The 19,994-nt window shown below is 36.8% G+C and overlaps 1 protein-coding gene across 1 annotated transcript in view; it reads left to right on the top strand.

Moving 5' to 3' along the window:
• NRG3 (neuregulin 3) overlaps positions 1-19,994 on the top strand; it is a 371,204-nt gene that overhangs the window by 240,903 nt on the left and 110,307 nt on the right. The window lies entirely within an intron of this gene.

Below are 19,994 nucleotides of genomic sequence, written 5' to 3'. Positions count from 1 at the left end.
TACAGTATAGGATGAAGTATTTTTATGTTTTATTGAAGACAGTGATAGGGCAATATTTCTCAGTTCCTTCTTGTGTTTTTTTTCTGATTCTTTTGTATCTGAACCTACCAACTTGCTGCAAAATTGCAGAAGTCTTTAAATGATTTACAGCCACTTTGATGACTCTCATGCCAGAGACACCTAAGTGCTTTACACAAGGGATTTTTCTCCTTTTCCAGTCTTTGTGAGATATATATAAAAACATTTCAATATGTAGTACATATGTGTGTGTATACATGTATGTGGATATACATAAATGCATATGAGAGGTAGCTCAGTTAGAACCGATGGTGAAAAAGGTGCTGCTTTTGCCTTAGGCGTTTAAGATTAACTGTTCAATCTGTCTGCATTTGGTGCAATTACCATGTAATTGTCATCATACCCAAGCCTGCAAAGCTCGTTTGTAATCCACGGGAGGCTTGGCAGCCTTGGGTCTGGTGTGAAATTCTAGGGAGCTCTTGGAAAAGGGCTGGACTGATTGCTGAGAGTCAGTCTTCCATTATTGCTGGTTTGATTTGCATTCAGTATTCATTTAATTTACCTCTAGTGATATGGCACTGTGGTATTTACAGAAATTATATTTTACCCAAGCTTCTACTTTTACTTTCCTTGCATTTGCACAAGTGGGTTTGTTTGTTTGTTTGTTTGTTTTTAAGAGCAAGCAAATGATAATTTTAAAATGCTCAGAGACAAATATGAATGCAACATTTTATTTTCTGTCTCTTATAATGTTAGAATTGAGGGCATAGCTACCAGCTATTTCAAGTGAATAGAGTTTAAGTTAGGCATATAGTTTCTTTTCAAGTCCTGTGTATCCATCTGGAAATTACATTGATATAATGGTCTTACCCTCTACATTGACATACCTGTGTCATTTAAATATATTTATATATATATATTGGTATACTGCTGGCTGTCAGTGTATACATTTGATATAATTTTTAGGTCTGTTACGATGTCAAAGAACTTAAAAGAAAATGGAAACCCAAAGCTGAAGGAAAGCACTGACATGGTTAAAACTGGTAGTTAGATCAGGAAAACCAGTACTGAAAAATGGAAAAGAAGATGATGGCTCTTGTGACCACATCAGTCTTTCTACCAGCAGCATTTGCCTGTTTCCTCTAGTGAGATGATTCTTTTCTTTGTCTTCTACTATCCAGATTGGTAACTTCAGGCTCTCAGGAACCCATAAAATCAGCCTGTTTGCTGTTGTCTTATTTTATGACTCTCTACAAAGTCTTCTAGAGCAGGAATAGAGTTAAATTCATAGTTGGCCTGGGGAAAAAAATGAGAGATTGTTCTCTAGCCCAGTACATAGGTGGAACTTATGAATTTGAGACTTATGATTTTTTAAAGTTTGTTAAAAAGCTGTGAGGCATATTAGAGGATTTATTGTTGATATTTTTTTTTTCTCAGAAACCATTTTACAATGCAACTAAAAGTGTTCCTATAACAGGGTCTTGTAAAAAGAGAGTAAATGACAAAGTGTATCTTCTTTCTATTCAAGTGATACTTTTAGAGTAGCAATGGAGAACTCCTCTGCACAGTATTTTTCACTGTAATTCCAGGCTAGTGCTGAGACAGAGAGGAGAGAATCTGATTCTGTGTAAGGTGATGATGGTCTTTTAGGAGTTAATGAACAATGGAATTGCTGCACTAAGGTTGGCTCCTAGCAGAATATAGAATTAATTGAAATCAGAATGAGAAGAAAAATCCAAGAATAGCTAGCGATAAAGTTATCTGGAAGAGGGAGGTCTCCTACTATTCTTTTCTGGTTAGATAACTTCCTCACTTGGGTATATCCAGATTGGATTTCAAAAGGAATATAACACAGCAAATCTTTCAGTGCTGGAAATTTGGTGGGGGGAATCCAACTGTCTGTGTCATGGTTTTGGTTTTTTTTATATTTAAGATTTGAATGTCTATTTAACAAAAAACAACAAAACAACACCCCCCACCCCCCCAAATAATTGCTTGAATTAGTGGAAATGTTTGAGTTGCTGTTTTTTATCCAGCTGGTTTTGTGGCATGATCATCTGGAACTGGTCCAGATGGTTCCCAGCCCCTGATAAGGACAGCACTGGGACATGCTGCAAGCATCTTCAATTTTATTTTTTTTTAATTACTGTTTTATAAAAGTCAGCCAACTGTGCAGCTCGTGGTTGATTGCAGCTGAAAATCATAGACTAGTGTTTGGTTGTACCTTCCACCCTCATTCTAGGTATTTATATTTTAATATTCTTATTGTCTTTCTGTGTATGCCTAATGAATGACTGTAGCTTGTTTCAGGATGTAAGCCTTTGTGAAAAAAATCTGTCAATACTAATTGTTGGACCTCCAAAATGAACCTTATGATATGCTACAAGTTAATAGAAACATGACAGCAAATCTCACTCTTGCCAAAGGAAGCAGTGTTGTGAATTTGAGATTTTTAGGAGTTGTTTCTACCCCAGGGAAACTGTATATTGTCCAGTAGAGGGTTGGAACATAGTTAATAATTGGGAAATATTTTCCAATATAAGGAATGCTACCTATCCAGCCTTTCCAAAAATCACTTAAATTTTGGATGTGAGAGTGATTCTATTGAAACTTCTCACTGGAAGTTAAACATGGTTAAGAACTCCTTTGGAGCAAGAAAATAAGCTCAGAGTATGACAGGATCAGCCTCTGAGGTGCCAGTTTCATTGACTGTTAGACCTTCAGGTATTAGAGCTCTGAAAATAAGGACTAATTATTCAGATGTATAAAAAGGGATCTTCTTTTCTGCTTTAAATGAACAATTTTGAAACCATCATTTTGGGACCTTTAGTGATATTAGATATTTGAAAAAGATATTTATGCAATTCCTGTAGGCTCTGTCACTAAGGAATAGTATTTTAGGGATAATGAAAAATTCAGGTAGGCTATAGAATATCCCCATTGTTGTAAAAATTCAGTTTTCAGCTTTGGAACAGTTACAAGACTTAAAAAAACATAGTTGAATCTTACGAATATCTTGGAAAAATTGTCTCATCTTACTCATCTGAATTTATTTGTTATGTTGTGCAGTCTAACATCTGTTCGAAGTTTTAAAATAGTTAGAAATGACAGCCATCCTCTTCTGCTGGAGCATCCACAAGAGTATTGAACTGCCCCAGGATCTGTGTTTACAGAACACAGGCTGCATAAAATGCAGAAGATTAGGAAAATGCAGAGGGAGTTGAAACTGTAGACAGCAACATATTTCATGTATGTTTTATTTATAGTTGTGAAACCTGTGTTTACTGAGAGCTCAAGTAGGTGCATGAATACGCAAACAAAACTGATAAAGTACCAAACAACTTGTATCGTGCTAGCATAAAAAGGGAAGAAAAAAGTATTGTAAATCTTTTGTTTTCTCTACAGTTGTAGTTTTCTTTCTTAAACTTGCTTATTGCTTACGGAGGAGGCTCTTGTCTCACACCAAGTAGGAAAGGAGCCTGATCCTCCCTGAAGTACATAAGGAAATCTAATGCAATTAATGAGAAGTTCTGAGTGGTGTAAGTGCTCACCCTCTTCACACAGTCTATAGGCTGTAGGAGAAGGTAGTAAAATCAGACAGTAGCTCTGGTGACTGCGTCTGCATCTTTGTATTTTTAGTGGATTTCAAAAACTTGATGTTCCCCTGAGAGGCATGGGTCCACAATCTACACTATGCTTTAATTTTAGACTTCATTCCATCTAAAGGGACTGCCATATGTGAGACACAGGCTTTTTAATTTAAATACAGCGGTCTTGGTGTGCCAAAACATCAAGGTGGCCATAGTATGACTTCTCCTTCAGAGTAGCCTGAACTGTTTCCACTCAGAAAGGTCTTTCCAGGCTGCTTGTCAAGAAAACTGAGTGAAGAACTGGTTTCAGGCAAGAGGCTGGTAAGTACACGTGGCTCAGCTGGGCACATTTCCTCTCTGCCATAGCAAGGAAACCTTACAGTCTCGGCAGATGGCCAGAAATCATGAAACATTGATTTAATTAACTGAAATCCACCACCAGACGGCAGCTCTTGTGGCTGTGTCCATATGTAGAGCAGAAAGCTTAAGGGGCAATATTGTCCTTTAAAATTGAATTAAGCAAATGTTGGAGCGTGTAGGAGTTATGTAAACATATGTAGTGGGTTGGGGAGAGAAGAGTAAATGCTAAACTGGTAAGGGGATTAGAGTGCAAAAAGTCTTTTGAGAGCGCTGGTGTTTGTCCTCCTGAAGATAGGAGAGGTTGTGGTGAGTTGTTAAGTAGTTGTGGTAGCTGAAAGTCAGCATGGGTTTTAAGAATTTTAGAGCTGTGGTAGGGAGATGGGAATGAAAAAAAAAATTGTGGGCTTAATGCATGTGAGGAGACTTGCATAATGTTAGCATTTGACTGCTAGGCAAGCTTCAATTTAATAGGAAAGAAAAGTAATTTTACCAGTTACCTTTTAGTCCCACTGTATCTGGGTGAGCAGAATGGTGTATGGCACCAGCTAAAATCCAGATGTCATCACATACTATCCACATCTATACACATATGCCCTCCTTATGATAACCTGTGAATGGTATCACAAAAGATAGTATCCTTTCCTACTGGGAATACAGGAGCAGTAGAAAGGCTTTACAGTAAATTTGATTCTCACTGTGTCATTAAGATAGTGGTTGGATATTGGCTGGACATTAAGGTGGTGATGAAAACAGCTGAGGCTCTACTTTGGAAGAGCAGTCCTGTGACTAATTCTTAATTTCATTTCCACTCGCTCTAAGAAACCTTTGTCCAGTGTACATATTTCTTCTTCCCAGGGAAGGCCTAAGGCTTAGATGAGCTTGGTTATATACAGTGACCTGCAGAATTGGTTTTGCTGTGCTTTTTTTTTGCAATCTAACTAGTTATGCTTCCCTTTTGTGAATCATTTAAGGCCCTCCTTTTTCTGAAATCCACGGCTCCGTATACTGAGATGGTGGGAACATACAGAAAGGTTATGGGTGATTGTTGAAATAAGTGTCTTGAGGAAAAATTCAGTATGCCTCTGGCTGAAGTGGTTGGAAAAAAAATAGGTGTCATGTTTTAGAAGTGCTTTTATTGTACTGATGGGTTTGGTAGTTGCTTTCCAGTAGTAAATTAGTACAGATCACATCAGCTAGACTTGAGAAAAATGGCTTGTATTTTTACAACAATCTGCTTTGCTGTAAAATGCTTTCTCCAAGCTGTATCCAATCTTTTGCTTTGCCTCTGTCTCTGATTTAGTTAATACTTCTTTTTTGTCTCCTCAGGGAGCAATTTACTCTATCAATCAAAACAGGATAAAAAGGTCAAAAGTCCTCAAATGTTTCAATAAAAAGGGGGTAAAAAATGAAACTAATATAATAATCTCATACATGGCATTTCATTTATGTCATTTATTCTTTGTATTATAGCTCAAAGTCAGGTGAGTTACTTAGAAAGCAGTGATGATGAAACCAGACCTCAAGCTCTAGGGCATGGAGGGGAGAAAACAATATATATTTATAGATCCGAGATCTTTCTTTGTAAGTAAAGGAGCCTGTGGGATTGATTTCCGTGGTTCATATGAGCACTTCACTTAGAAAGCAGAGAATGGTTGGTTTTTTTTTCAGATATGGAAATTCATTTTCCTCTCGTCTGTCTCTCATGATGCTGAATGTCTCTCATGATTTTAACAATTACAGTGTGGTATAGGAAATATGCTGGACTTCAGTAAACTCTGCTTCTCTAGAATTGATGGCATTTGTGGAGATTTTGTTCTGGGTTGGGTGAGGAGGGGTTGGTGTGATGTTTGGAGTTTAGTTGTTGTTGCTTGGTTGGTTGGTTTTTTTGTTGCTGTTGTTTTTACTGTGGGAATTCTTGTAATTCACAGATCAATGATCTTTCTGTTTATCAGAGAACTGTTAAGGTAGGAAGATAACTCTACAGATCATCTAGTCCAACTCCTTGTCAAGCAGGGCAGCTACAACATGACTGTCCACTTGTGTTTTGATTATTTAAACGATGGATACTCTGGGCAACCTCCTCCAGTGTTTTGCCACTCTCACAGTAAACCAGAGGGGTTTAAATATTTAAGTGGAGGCTCATGTCTTTCAGTGTGGTCTCATTGCCTTGTGTCTTTTCACTGGATAACACTGAAAAGGGTTTATCTATGTCTTCTTCAGTGTGTGTCTGCCCCCTGGCATTTCTGCACATCAATAATGTCCCTCCTGAGCCTTGTCTTCAAGCTCTGTAGTCTCTCAGCCTCTGCTCATGCCAGACACACCAGTGCTTTAGTCACCACACAGCTGCTTCTGTGCCATATCCTACATGATATTCTTCTAAGAAAACATCTTTGAGAGTTTAGATCCTGGATCGACCTGAGCTGTGTGGGTGACTGTGGCACTTAGAGGATAAACTGCTTCTTAGGTGGGAGGGGTTAAACCTGTAGAATAGAAGAGAAGAAGGAAATCTAGTTTGCAAGAAGTAAAGCTGAGGAGAAGAGTTCCAAACATGCTCCCAGTTGTAAGAACTGCTGAAGGGTAACTACGGATAGCTGGAGGGAAAGGAGGAGAGAGGCAGGCCTCAGTCTTCCAAAAGCAAGCTCCAGGAAGGTGCTGGAGAAGGCTGTTCTTCCCTGTGGCACCTACATTGTTTATCTGCTTCACTGATTCCCTTGCATGGCACTCTGAGTCTCAGGTTATTAACAGTGATAGATATGCAAAACTCTTCTAAATAGTTGAAGCTGTTTTTCATGACTCTGGTAGATTTTGAAGAAAAGCAAAAAATTAAAATATTTCTTGGGATTGATGGATTTAATTTTCCATGATACGACTCTGGAGACAGAAGTCTTTATATTAAGCTGTAAATCTTTGTAGGTTGAGTTTGTTTAAATAAGGCATAATTTTATATTTAATATCTAGGAAAAATGGTATTTATGAAGCCAGGAAGATGTTTTTGTAGATGATGAAGATGAACAGTTTTCTTGTGTTTACGATTACCATCAGGAAATGAGACTCTTAAAAAGTATAATTTGGAATACACAAAAATATTTTACCTGTATAACTGCTAAAATTAATGCAGATATGCTTATATTATTTTTGTGTAGTATTTATATGCTTTGGAATGTAAGAAACATATTCCAAAATTAATGGAATAATGTCAATTTCTTATGTATTAGAAGCCAGGTTTGAAGTTTTTAAAAGTTTTTAGCAGTTAAACTCTGAGTTACATGATAAAGTCAGGAGCTGACATGACAAACCTAAGTTCTTTATTTTATGCATTAGATTAGATTATGTTACCCTGAGGCTTTAAAATGCTGATTTCTAGCTCAGGTTTACCTGGACTTTTGCCCCAGAGACATCTGCTTTGATTCATTTTGGGTTTTTTCGTAACTCCAGAGAAAAACTAGAAACAAATTAGGGTGAATGAGGATTTTAAACCCATGGATTTGAATCAATAGTGCAATCTTTCAGAAGTTCAATAAGTGTATAAAAGGACAGCAGTGTGTATCTTCCATAATGTTATTTTTAAGACATCAAATATTCAATTTTTGTGCTAACTTCAAGTTGGTAACACAACTGCATTATCCTCTATTGCATCAGGTTACATTTTTTAATTTAAAATCAAGTGAAACTATTTCACTGTAAATTCCATGTGGATGCTTACAGATTGTTTAGCACAAAACAAATTGAAAGGGATACGAGGTTTAAGTGCAGTTGATGTTTATTTCTTTATAAATCTTGAACTTGGACTAATATTAAGTAAATGAAAAGTGTATTTTAAACTACTAGCATTTGTATTCCCTGATTTGCTTGATGCTGGTTATCTTCCTAGTTTCTTTGAAGTATTATTCATAGTCATATATTTTGAGAAGTTCTTTTCCCCAGAAAGAACTTGGTAAGAACATATTGGGAGAACTGTGGGTTTCGGCATCAAGTGGATGAAATAAGGCGTTATTGTGTTACTGAATCTTACCCTTTCTCTGTAAAATGGAATAGCATAGCTCTAAACCAGCTTTTACTCTCTTTCCATTTTTCAAAACATAAGCATTGTTTTCCATGCAAAAGATGTTATAAATCATCTTAGCAAGATAGAATCTAAAATTAATTTACCACATAGATCACTTAGGTGGCAGAGGGGAGTAAAGGGGCAAAAACTTCTAAAAGAAAGAGCCAACATATTTTGGCAATAATCAAAACATGATGAGGATATTTTTCAGAGTGGTTCTCTTCTGTTTAGAAACACACTGAGTTGGTCAAAATAAATAAAATTAATGAGCATCTCGTTTCTAATAGACTTGAAAGGCATTAAAGATAACCAAAAAGGAAAAGGCTATTTGGTATTATTGGAAAAAGCAAGCCTGGTCATTTTTTATTTTCTGATCTGTGTACTTACTGATGTTTGAAAGAACTTACTAAATACTTATCACTTGGGGGGAAAACCCACCTCATCAGAGACAGAGGTAAAACTATAATGATGAGTTTATAGAGTAATTACTGCAGTCATAGTATAAATATTTTCGTTTATCAATTCCATGCATAAAAGTGAGATAAAGATATTTTACTGCAGGGCTGGTCAGACTTTTGAATAATCAAATTATATATCAAGGTAGTTATTTAGCTGTGCAGTTACAAGGAGAGAAATACGAGTAAATAGCAATGGTGTGAAAATATCAGGTATGGTAATATGTTACTTAGAATAGTCTGTGACAAAGGGAATGAAGAAATGTCTATGTTAACCTTAAAATAAAGACAATTTAATATGGAAACAAAAACTGTGCATGCAAGCAAAGCAAAACCACTTCCCATCATCAGGCAGGTATTCAGCCATCTCCAGCAGAGATGTCTCCATTACTTCTAGAGGTTACTTGGGAGGCAAATGTCATCCCTCTGAATGTCACCCTCTTCCTGCTTCTTCCCCCAGCTTTTTTATATTGCTGAGTATGACACCATATGCTGTGGGATATCCCTTGGGTCAGTCAGGGTCAGCTGTCCTGGCTGTCACAGCTCCTTGTGCATCCCCAGCCTCCTCACTGATGGAACAGTGTGAGAAGCAGAAAAGGCCTTGACACTGTGCAAACACTGCTCAGTAGTAAGGAGAACATTCCTGTATTGTCAGCACCAACACAAATCCAAAATGTAGCCCTGTACCAGCTACTGTGAAGAAAATGAACTCTACTCTAGCCAAAGCCACTGTACTGTTCTATATCAGAAGGAGCCTTTATATCCTATTTTGAGAAAGGGAGTCATATCCTGCATGGCAGTGGATGTAAATGCCAAGCTTTGCTTTTTAGTTCCTTGCCATAGTAATATTTTAGAAGTTAAATGTAAAAAAGAAAATTAGAATATTCTAATTTTCCTTATACCCATATTTAATGCCTGTTTCATTAACACAGCTTCACTTCTTAAAAGTTCTCATTATTTTTCCCTGAAGAAAAACATAATGAATGAATCAGTGAGCTTGACAATGCTTTCAGCAGAAAATGACAAAGGTGTATTTATTTCATTACCTGTGTAGCTTTAATGCTTACATTACCAGCATTATTGCACGTTTTTGATAATTTCTCCTCACAAAATTCCAGCTGAGGGGAAGGCTGTGCTGATCCTACTACACTGCTGATCCAGCAGCATGGGGAGCGGTGATGGGCTGAAGGTCACACAGGAGGAGAGTGGTGCGGGTCCTGGAGCAGAGCTGCAGAGCAGGCATCCTCTGCTTTCTTCCTCATAGAGGCTTTAGTCTTTAGACATTATTTGCTTTGAAATAAGAATGAATAAGATCAGAATGACCTGTTCTGCTCTTTTTGTGTGTATGTGACAGGAAAAAATTTGGGAGCACTGTCTGTTGGCAGTGTGAGCTGTGCTGCCTTTCTTTCACCTGAATTTAGAAAAGAATTATTAGAAATGCATAGCTGAGTTCAGTTGATTTATGGTTAGGAATTCAATAGAAGCAAATGTATTCCTCAAATTTCATAGAGACGTCTTGTCAAAGACTAATTCTAATCCACAAAATGTTCTTAAATAGGACATAATGACTTTCCTGATTGTTGCTCTCTGCTGCCATTATTTTGAAAATGGAATCAAGCAAGACTCTTGTATTTATGACCAGTATTTTCTGGCAGCAAGCACGTCAGATCTGTGCTACCTATTGGAATTGCCATTATTTCATAATATTCCAATTCTCAAAGTTTTCTTTTTTGTTGGGCTTGGCAGGTGATGGCAGAGCATGGATGACTTTTCCTGAAACTGCCTACTTTTAAAAAAAAGTATTGAGAATAGATGCAAATAACTCAAATGTAGCAGGTCCTTTTGTGAATGCTGTTTTTTTTCTATGCATAATTATTTTTCATGTAGCTTCCATTTATTTGCTTGAATTTAAGCACAGAATCCTAGACCATCCTCAGTTGGAAGGGATCTGCAGGGATCATCAAGTCTAACTCATAGCCCTGCACAGGGAAGCCCTGTAGTTTACATATCCTAATGTAAAAGATTTTTTGCATTTTGCAAAGCTGAACTGTTAGGAAGGACTTAGTTGTCTCAGTAGTGTCGACCTGGGTGTAAATACTGACACAATTCTTGAGATCTGTCTTGTCTCTAACATTTCTCTTTGTACTGTTCTTCTTACAGGAGCTGCAGGAAAGTCAGCAAATTAAAATGTCCTGGATTTACTACTTTGTGCCCACAAGTAGCCATGAAATAACATGTTTAGGATTTCTGTGCATTAGCACATAGCTGGTAGTGGGAATCATGTCACCAGAGAGGTGCTTTGGGTGTTGAGCAGTTATTAAAACAGACACCAAACAACACAAATTTGCCCCTGCTTCTGCATAGTGTGTGTTTGGGTAGCTAACCTACTCGGAACTTTTGTATTCAAAATAACTTTAAAAATATTTGCATCAAAAATAAATACCATGCTTGCATCTCTGCTATAATTTTTTAAAAGCCACTTGCCATCCTTTAAAAATGTTTTGTATTAACGATATTTATTATATGAGGTAACTCTTTTTCTTAAACTAAAGCATACATTTCCTCAAAATAATGCATGGCTTGTGTTCACCAGCATTCCTCTAGTTATTTCAGTGATTTTGGGGTTATTCAAGACTTGATAGGTAACTGAACTATTACTTCTAAGTGGAAGCTGAGCAAAAAAACCTTCATTCTGACTTTCTTTTAGCATCACAACATCCTTGGGCTTTGGTATGGTTCAGTTCTTCATTCTGATGAAAATGTTGGGATTTTTATCTGCATTCCTTGTTTTCCATTGAAAAGTTTCCATTTTCTACAAATAAAGAATGGTGTCCGTGATGGGTCAGGTACTGTCAGTAGTCACATGGTGTTTCCTGCAATTAATACACATCCCATGGTCTGAAACATCCAAACCCTACTATATTACAAATACTTTGGCTGGTGAAACTTAATGTAAGTTGCATTAATAACTTATGGGCAAAACTTAAATGACTGGTACTTTTTCACCATGTGAGTTCTTTTAACTCACGAACAAGAAACTCATTAAGAAAGGTTCAGGTCAAGATTTCACAGTGGAAAAAAGAAGGGAGTTCTTCCCTTGTTCTAATATCATTTCATCTTCAAGTAATTTTTCTGCTTATTTAGTGTAGGAAGAGTCTTGCCCTATTGCTCCTGTGGAAGTCTGCCTGCATTTTATACAGATGACACGATAACAATTGTTTTCACCCCAAGACTTTTTGCTGACTGGTAAGCTCTTGAACCATTAGCAGGAGAGCTTTAGCTGCCAGTTTTATGCTAAATCTGTGTAGTTTTATATGTGCCACAATGTCATTACAATACATACAGTCATCTTTTCAGAAAAAAAAAAGTTCTGCACAAGACTAAATCTTTCTGTATAATGGGGCAACTTTAAAGATTTGGAGGGTTTTTTTTTAGGTAGCAACTTTAAGTGTCTCCAGAGAGTAGCTTGTTTAAAACTATTCTTTTTCTGTGTCCTAAATTATACTCTAATATGCTAAGAAAGAGTTATTCTGGAAAATGTTTCTGCATTTGAACTTTGCTAGGCAATTACATTGTATGTCAAATTGTTCTTATCTATAAAATGCGATTTGTGCAGATCAGGTGCAATACAGTACCAGAGGCATGTTTATCTCCTGCCATAAAGTGAGAGGGCATCATTTGTGTAGACCAGCTGTTAGCAGTTAAGGATATTTTAACTGACACCTCCAGAGTGGCTTCAATTATTCTTTCTAAACCAGGCATAAAAACAGGTACAAAACAGATAGCTCACTGAATTACTGAGGGGGTTTGAGTGTCTGGCAGAGGCACTCTGTAAATAAGCATTGGCTTGATGTGACCTTGAGATTTTTAGGAAAAGAGTAGTATTGCATGTAAATATTATTACTGAAAAAGCATCTGAGTTCCTGTGTGTATTTCAAATTTTGTCAAAAATATTTATTAGGAAGTTTTACTGAAATTTGGTTGTTTGCTGAAAAATGGTCTTAAATATGCAGCGTTAGATTGAAAATCTTGCGTGGCTTTCATTGTAAGCAAAGGATCCATTTTACTTCTAACTTGGGCTTGAAACAGACTTTAATTTCTCTTAGTATCTTTTGCTCTTACTTTTAAATTGGAAAATATTAAATAAAAAAAAGTGAAAAACGTATTTGAAAGTTTTTGAAAAAAGTTCAGGGCTGTTGCTTTTATCAAGTAGCTGGAAGCAAAGTAGTTCGATGTTGAGCTTGTGATATTTGTGGGGAGGAAACTGGGCAAAGAGGCATCCAGCAAACCTGTTATGCTGCTTAGTAGTGAGTTTGCACCTCTCTTCGCAATTACTTGACTTACTGTTTTAATTGCCATCTTTAACAAATGGCCACTTGAAGGGCAGAGAGGTTCATAACAAACACCTTGAAAGCATCTATAAATCTTACATCTTTCAGTCCATTTATTGATTTTTTAGGTATTTGATTTTCTACCTATGTCCAGTCACTGACAGATGTTTTCAAGAACAGTTATGAAGGACTTTTATTTATAAAGATGGAAACCTTGGGCAGACATAATGTAAACCAAGGGTCTCCTTTTCATTTGGTCTTTCAGGTATTGAATGTGGCTTTCATCTGGCCTTAGCTGTGTGAGACTTTGGATATAGTATGAATCACTTTCCATTTATTCAAAAGCATTCTCATAGCTGATGAATTCCATACATAATAAAAGACTGTGTTCATTTATCATCCATAGTAAATCATTTATCACAGAGGTATATTGTGGAAAAACCTAATCAAAGCTTTTCAGTTTTTCTGGTTGGTGAAATGATTGATTAGTTAGTTGGTTAAACAATTTGATTATTAGATGAAACTCAAAGATGGTTTCTAATGCTTTTTGTGGTTTATAGGTTAAAGTTTGTCGTTAAGGAGATTAAAGCAGATGGAGAAGATAATTCTTATCCTGTGAAAAACATAAAACGTGTATTAGTGTGAAATGTTCACCTACTTGTGGATATACTACAAATAAATTTGATAGCAAGTAACTATCAATAATACATTTATATACCTTTGGATACAAAACTTAAACTGAGTTTTAAGTGAACACTCTAGTCTAGAACTGTTATGTAGCAAGTCTGCTTAGGCTATATGCCTTGATTGAGAATATGACACTTTCTCCTTTTTTTTCTTTTCTATTTATAAGGGAAGACCTTTAAATTAAATAAAATTGATCTGTTGTTGGCAGGGAGGTGGGGAATGATTATTAGTTCAGGTGCTGTTGTAGGTCCAGATGACTTGAAGGGCTTTACTAATACATCCTGGTTATTTTTATTCCTTTTTCTGACCTACCTTTTATGAAAGGCAAAGAAGAGAAACTGTCTATATCAGAAGAAGAATGATAATTCAGTAGTTTCAGCATAATTATGGATGAGACATTTAAGTCAAATCCACATAACTCCTTTTTAAATGCTAAAAGCCTCATCTAGTTCAGTGGTTCCTAGAGAGGATTTAGAGAATTCATATTCTTCTGCAATGTCCCCATTTAGTTTCTCCAAATATTGAAGGATCCTGAAACACTGGAATCAACAAATTAGTTGAAAGTTGTGTTATCAAAATCTGGGCAATGTCTCAGGGTTTTGTCGCTGTGACCTTTAATCTTTATGCCATTTACACCAAGAGCATAATAGTACCCTGTTTCAGAAAGCTGCACTGACAACTTACATACTGAAAAATATAGTGAATTATACCAATCATAAACAGGATTTTTTTAAAAGTCTGACTCTACAGTTTCTCTGTTGATGTTAAAGTGATTCAGCTGGCCTGGTTCTACAGAAAATGCTGTAGAAAAAAAAACTTTTCTTGCTATTCTATTTCTGCCTTTTCAATGTAATTTCCTTAATGGTTACTTGCTCTACATATTTTTAACAGCTACAGCATTTTAAAAGAAAATGTAGAGAACTGTGATTTTTTGTTTTGGTTTGGGTTTTTGTTTGGGGTTTTTTTGCTTGTTTTTTTTTTTATTATTTGATACTGTCCATTCTCTAAGAATTGTACTATTTTTTTTTACACAATAGTCAATTTTATTTATTTAAGGAAAGAAAAAGAAAAAGCAGATGTTTATCTTAATTCAATCACATAACAGATTGTAAGGTCTTGAAAAAATAAAGTACGTTCAAAACCTGATAGGAAACCTTTGTCATACAATAAGTTGCATCTCTGTTGGGGAGATTATTTAAAACAATATTTTTGAAAGATGAAGAACCCACAGTTACTCTCACAGTTAAAAAAAGCCTTTCTCTTTTTCAGTTTGCTCATAAATCGTTGCATTGGAAAAGTCATGTCAAGAGTGAAAAGTCTTTTGATTGTGAAACTCTCGAAACAGATTTGCAAAGGGAAAAATCTTATCTCTGCCAGTATTGCTTGTCTCCCAGGTTCTGCAATTTCTGGAAAAGCCTTCAATAGTCATTAGCTGATTTGCAGTTAAAATGTTACTTCTGGTTTGTATTTCATTGCAAACTCTTGGTGTAAACAATTACTTGATAACAATAGTAATTCTGTCTAAATCTCAACTCATGACTGTTTCACTCATTTGTGCATGGTGAGAGCTGTTTTGGAAACTTTTTCTCCCCTTCCCTTCCTCCATTCTCCCCATCCCCTCCTCCTCTCCCGTCTATTTTGAGCTGAAATTGAATATCTGATTTATTTTTATTCTTAAGACAATACAAGAACAGTCCTTCCTAGAATATATAATACTCAAACAATCAGGACATTTATGCAATATAGAAAACGTGGCTTCAAGTCTTTAATCCTTCATTTTCACACCAAAAACTGAATGTGAATCTCACTTCTCAAGTGAGTGCCTAACCAGCAAACTATTAGTTTTTATGAAGGGTTCATTTTCCTGTCTAGCTTTGAGCATGGTGTCCACATTGTTCTTAGTTATGATTCAGTGGTCTAATCTGTGTAATCCAGGAAGCCTGTTTCCTATTTACAGTAGGAAGTGTGTTCCTGTGTTAAATGGGAAAACATCCTGTCTAACCTATACTGTTAAGATTGCTTTTTCTCTTCCTTGCAAATAAAATCTTCACCTAATAACAATCACCATAATAAATACAAATTTCTGGTTGTTCCAGTTAAGGTCATTCCATTTCCAGATACAGAAGCCTATATTTAGCTTACCTGCAGAGCAGAGGAATTATTTGTTATTGTTTATGGCTTATTTCAGGCTAGATGTGTATAGCCCAATGGCCTGTACAATGTCAGTTCAGGAAGGACATTGAGGTGTAGGAGCGGGTCCAGAGAAGAGCAACGAGGCTGGTGAAGGGACTTGAGCACAAGTCCTATGAGGAGAGGCTGAGGGAGCTGGGATTGTTTAGTCTGGAGAAGAGAAGGCTGAGGGGTGACCTCATCACTCTCTTCAACTACCTGAGAGGAGGTTATAGCCAGGTGGGGGTTGATCTCTTCTCCCAGGCAACCAACAACAGGACAAGGGGACATGGGCTCAAGCTCTGCCAGGGGAGGTTTAGGTTAGATGTTAGGAAGAAATTCTTTACAGAGAGGGTAATCAGGCATTGGAACGGCCTACCCAGAGAGGTGGTGGATTCACCATCCCTGGAAGTTTTTAAGCAGAGATTGGATGTGGCCCTTAGTGCCATGCTATAGTAATTGGAGTTGGATCAGGGGTTGGACTTGATGATCTTGGAGGTCTTTTCCAACCCAATCTATTCTATGATTCTATGATTCCCTAACTCTTCTAAGTAGATTCCCCTTCTTCCCCTTCTGCTGACTTAAATATACTTTATTCTTCATCTTTGCTTATCATGTAATTTGCCATACCCTCACTCCCTTTCCATTTACTTACTCTAATATGTTCAATCTGAAATCTAGGAGATTGGAGTACTGTGGTAATCCTGCAGTCATCTATTTGAATCCTTTAGCTCCATAAAGTCTGAATATACAAGAAGCAGTTCTGAAAAATATCTACCGAAAATGTCTGTGACCTCTTTGGCTAGAACATACATGTATTAGTACTATTTAATATGAACGATGGGGACAAAAGGATTGAGTGCACTGTCATACTCTACTTAGTTTGTAATACTTTAGTGCAAATATGCTCAAGTAGAAAGGAAAAAAAACTTCTCAGCAGGAATGAGAGATGTGTTTCTGCGTGTGTGTTTTCACACAGACATCATTGTGGCTGACTTCACAAAGTGCAATGCACAGTACAGTTTGTCATTGGTGACCTTAAAAAAATCATAGAGAGAAAGTATGTTACCAAAAAAAGATGTGAAGAACACATGATAAAATAATCCTGGTTGAATTTAGCAGATAACATTTAGGCATGTGCTGTTTGCAAGCATTTTAGAAGCTGCAGGTTAGCTTTACCTGTGATTCTCTTTTCATGCCACTTAATCAGAAGGATTTAAATCATTCCGTTTCTGCAGTACAATTCTGTTGATACTTTTGGTCCAGAGCCTAGACAGATACAGTCATTTCAGTGAAAATCTGAATGCAAAATAGAGGAGTTCATTTTCAGATTTACTTTGCAGAGAGGCTCTAATTAACAGCTTTTATAGAGCCCTTTGCCATGGTCTGCACTTAAACGTGTGCCCAGGCCTGCTCATACAGTGCAGTGTTTCAGCACAGGAGGGATTGCTGGTGCTGGAATGGACCTTAGTCCATCCTTTACAGTCTTGCTGTGGGGGCCCAATATAGAGATCAGAGCTTTTGCTTCACTGTAAGCATTATCTTATCCTAGGTTCACTTTCTTTTTCTTTTCTTTCTTTCTTTTTTATTTTTTTTCTTTTAAGGCCTATCTAAACCATGTTTGTAACTGTCACATCTACATGCTTTTTAATTACCTTCAGAGATGGTTACCCTACCCCTTCCCTGGGCAACCTGTTTCAATGCCTGACCACCTTTTCAGTGAAGAATTTTTTCCCATATCCAACCTAAACCTCCCGTGGCATAACTGGAGACCATTTCCTCTCACCATGTCCCTTGCTACCTGGGAGACCAACCCCCACCTGTCTTACAGCCTCCTCCCAAGCAGTTGTAAAGAGCAGTAAGGTCCCTCCTGAGCTTTCTTTTCTCCCAACTAAACACCCCCAGCTCCCTCAGCCACTTCTCATCAGACTTGTGCTCCATCTCTGTTGCCCTTCTCTGGACACACTCCAGCACCTCCGTGCCTTTCTTCTAATGAGGATCCCAGAACTGGACACAGAATTTGAGAGGCAGCCTCACCATTCTGGTTATTATCTGAGTGTATGTTATGACATTAGAAGATTATATCTATTCTTTGATACATCATCCATCTCTCTACTAAATTTCAAAAGTAACAAATTCCTCTTGTGGTATGTTTATCAGAGGGTACAGGCAAGTGAATATGTTGCTCTAAAGTCATCCAAATCAGTCAGTCAGCTGGTTACTGTATGTTCCAGTTCCATAGTGATGAAGAAAAGCAGCACTACATGCATTAAAAAGTCAGGAAAAGAAAATAAATGATAGAAAAATACATTTCAGGAGAAGAAATCCATCCCCATCATTATCTCTGGACTGCATAGCGTAGCTGTGTCAATGAGGAATTCAGTCAGGTACCAGGGATACTGAGTTTTACGAGGGAGGAGTTGTAAATCATGTGACTCTGTGATACATTCTGTTCCAACCCATTGCTCTTACAATGTCTGGAAAGAGAAAGACACAGAAGTACATCTGACCTAGTGCCTCGTACTGGGGCAATACTTTGCCAGGTACAGGAGCCTCCCTTTAGATTATTTTTGAGGCCACCAACTTTATTCACCTCTACTGTTTTTGCAACTGATAAGATGTAACTCTTGAGAACAGCGTTAAATAGAAGGTGGAAATATCCACAGCACCTTTTTCCATTTATACAATATACAAAAGTATTTTCTTAAACTAAAGGACTGATGTTTTGTTTTGGCCTCTGACACAGTAGGATTTGGATTGAGACACCCAAATCTACCTTAGTAGCTCAGTGCAGCTCCTCCAGGAGATACCACTCTGTGACTCTTTATCCTCACACGCTTTTATGACTTGCAGGCCAACAGTTTAGTATAGAGGGTTTTAAGTCTGTAATATGGTGTTTATAACCAAGGCAGGTGCAAATATGTTGAAAAGTTAATAGAGAATGCTAATGCAAAAGCAAGAATATTCTCACTTGTGTAGGTTGTTCTTAAGCTTTGGAACAAGACTGTGGAGAAGAGTTTCTGTTTGATGTGAGGCAACTTCTCATGTTTCAAAATCAGAGGCAAAAGATGCATGCAGCAGTGTCTATGTAGACTTCTTCAGTTTTTGTGACTAGTGGACAGTTTTAATTAATAGAACATTTTTTTCTTGACTGATAAGTTATGACTGCTGTCACGTGATCCTAATGAAAAAACCTGAACAGTTTTTTCAAGGCAGTTATTTTATAGATAGGTGAGTACTGGTAAGAAGCTGATCTGCAAAGTAGCACCTAGCATCCATCAGGGAGAAAGGCCAAAAGGGAGGTTTTGAAATATGTGGGGGGTTTAAATCTTTTTCTTACTGAAGTTTTTTACTGCATTTTTGTGTCTGATGGGAACATAATTTACATATTTGCTCACCAATGTTCTTACTAATCCCTGAATCAGTGCTGGCAAGATGCACTTCTCATTGAAGCATTAATTTATTAGACCAAAAGCATTTTAAAAGGCAACTTTTAGAGGCAGCCTTAGTAAAAACATTGTGAAGAAGCAGATAGCTTCTGACATTAGCACATCATTCAAATTGCGGTTGTCAACCCTAATGAAAGGTGGTGGTGCTGATTTGAGCATATTGCTTATGTGACGTACAAGAGCTTTGGGAGATAAGGAATCCCTGTTGCTATCATTTATAATTAAAGTGTCCATCACTTTTCTCTGAAAAACTGCTTGATGAATAAATAATTAAAGGTCTGATTCTGATATGCTTAGTTGAAGTGAGACTTCAGAGAACAGTCCAAATGCAGTAAATGGAATTTGTTCAAAGTAAAGTTTCAAGACAAATAATAGTGTTACAATCTCAGTCAAAGCCAGTTCTTGTTTGTTGAGCCAGAAGGATATTCTATTTTGTGTGCTTTAAAATCTAATCTCACAGCCATCTGAAGCTTCCTGCTTACAATCAGTGCCTGATGTTGATTATCATGTTATCTTTTAAGCACAGTAGAAACCGATATTTAAATTAATGGCTACTAACTGTTCCCTGCTTTTTCAAACAGCCAAAGATAAGGTGTGTATCTGCTGATTTGTACAGTATGAAGTTTTATAAAGCCTTATGTTACCTAATGAGTATATATTGCAAATATGTCTATTTCGTGGAGCATTTTTCTTTGATTGTTTCACTGAATTGATATTTAAAGAATGGTTGTCCTAATAAAATGATGTTTCTTTTCATAGTTTCTAAAGTAATCATAAAGGTTTGAGGGAAATTTTTTTTTTTAAATAGAAATGATTTTACCTGCTTCCATTGTGTTCCAGTAATAACCTTGCTCCCAGAATAGTTGAAATAACTTGCATACTGTAGATGT

Source organism: Empidonax traillii, unplaced genomic scaffold, assembly GCF_003031625.1.
Source record: "Empidonax traillii isolate 1590-97213 ecotype Southwest subspecies unplaced genomic scaffold, ASM303162v1 scaffold376:size1174107, whole genome shotgun sequence".
NCBI lineage: Eukaryota > Metazoa > Chordata > Aves > Passeriformes > Tyrannidae > Empidonax > Empidonax traillii.
This window is presented reverse-complemented; position numbering and strand designations above follow the sequence as displayed.